Below are 2,046 nucleotides of genomic sequence, written 5' to 3'. Positions count from 1 at the left end.
AATAAATTATGTAAACATTGATACTCATACTTTGCAATAAAGCAGCGCTGTAATTCTCAAAAAAAAGGGGGCGGTCCGAGGGGAACGGAATTCCCTATTGGACGCACATTGCGTCAAATTGTCGAGGAATCGCACAGGCGCATGTGACTAGAGAGCGATTTTGGGCAGGCCCTATAGCGTCTACAGGTTCCGGTTTTAGGAACTTTCTGGAGCGTTCCCAGCTGGTTTTTACTGGTTTTGGGAACCATCTAGAAGGTTCCTGAACTGTTTTTTTATTTTTTTATTTTCTTCTTCTTTTTTACTCTTTCTATTTTTTCTTCTTCCTTTTTCTGGTTCTTTTTCCTTTTCTTTTCGTTACTTTTTTCTTTTCTTTCAGTTTCCCTTTTCAAGTTAATTTCTCTTTTCAACAAATTTTCTTTCTTTTTATTTTCTTCTCTCATGTTCAGAATTTATTCAAAATATTTAAGTTTTGTTCATGTTTCCAAAAAATGTTCAATTTTCGAAAAAAAGTTCTCAAAATTCAAAAAATATTCGAAACTTTTGAAATTTATAAAATCTTCCAGATTTCAATTTTTTCACGTATTCAGAAAAAAAATCACGCTTCCAAATTTGTTTTTGATTTTTCAAAATTATTCTCCGTTTCAAAATTTGTTCTCAAGATTCAAAATATGTTCGTGCTTTAAAGAATTGTTTGTGTTTCAATTTTTTTTCTCCATTTCTAAATTGTTCTCAAGACAAAAAAATGTTCGTGCTTTAAAAAACTGTTCATAAATTCCAAAACATTCTTCTTTCCAAAAAATGTTCAGTTTTCGTAAAAATGTTCTCAAAATTCAAAAATTGTTCTCATTACACAAAAAAGTTCAAAACTTTTGAAATTCGGCAAATGTATTGGATTCCATTTTTTCACCTATTCAAAACAAACTCACGCTTCCAAATTTGTTCTGGATTTTTCAAAATTGTTCTCCATTTCGAATTTGTTCCCAAAATTCCAAAAATGTTCGTGCTTTAAAAATTGTACACAAATTCAAAACTTTCCCCTTTTGAAAATTTGTTCACAAATTCGAAAAAAATTCAGAAGTTCCCTGTTGATCAAGTTTTGTTCACAAATTCATAAAATGTTCCTATTTTGAAAAATATGTTCACAAAGACAAAAATTGTTCGCTGTTTTTCAACCTTGTTTGTGATTGTCATAAATTGATCAGTATTAAAAAAGGTTCCTGTTTTATGGAATTTCGTTATCTGTGTCTTTTCCGGATCTCGCTGGTTTTGTTCTAGGGTTTCGCGCAATACAATATTCAGATATGCACGCTAGTAGAACTGGTAATAGCACGTCTTTTATATCGAGGAGATCTAGGTTCAATCCTTAGCTTCGCGCGATTATTTTTTGGTCTACTGGCTCACGTTACAATCCGCTTTGCTGCTGGTCGCTAGCTTGGGCCGGCCCAATCGGATTTCCGCCTGTGTGCTCATAACAAATTAACAGTTGCTCCTGCTACTCAGCCTAGAGCCTTGAGCATTATACAAGGACGCGCTGTAGGAGTAACCCATTACCTTCTGGGTGGAATTGCCACGACATGGGCATTCTTCGAGGGGAACCTGCCCCCTTAGCAAATCTAGCAAAAAAGATCTTGTGATTGGGCCTTGAAAGCCCACGGTATTCCTTTTGTGTCTAACATAGTGCCCGGCCCGGTAACCCAGTCAAGCATAATAATTTTCGGATCTACTGTACTAAATTAAAGGAACTTGGATTTCGCACGGCGTACCCTAAAAAAAGAGGATTTCGCACGGCGTGAGACTGACAGGCGGAGCCCGGGTGGGCAAACGACTCGTCACCCCCGCCTCGCTTTCCCCAAGCAGCAAAGCATCGCGTGCGACACGAGCACGACGACACACAGAGCCTTGGACCGGACCAACAAACGAACTGTGCCCGCGACTGCGAGCGAGCGAGCGAGCGAACCGAGGAGGACAGCGCAACCGCCGGATCGATCCGTCCCCTCCCCGCCGATCGCCACCGTTACCCGGAGACTTCGCTCGAACCCGGCCGAA

This window comes from Triticum dicoccoides, chromosome 4B (genome assembly GCF_002162155.2).
Source record: "Triticum dicoccoides isolate Atlit2015 ecotype Zavitan chromosome 4B, WEW_v2.0, whole genome shotgun sequence".
Classification (NCBI taxonomy): domain Eukaryota; kingdom Viridiplantae; phylum Streptophyta; class Magnoliopsida; order Poales; family Poaceae; genus Triticum; species Triticum dicoccoides.
The sequence above is the reverse complement of the archived record's forward strand: the minus strand, read 5'-3'. Positions refer to the sequence as shown.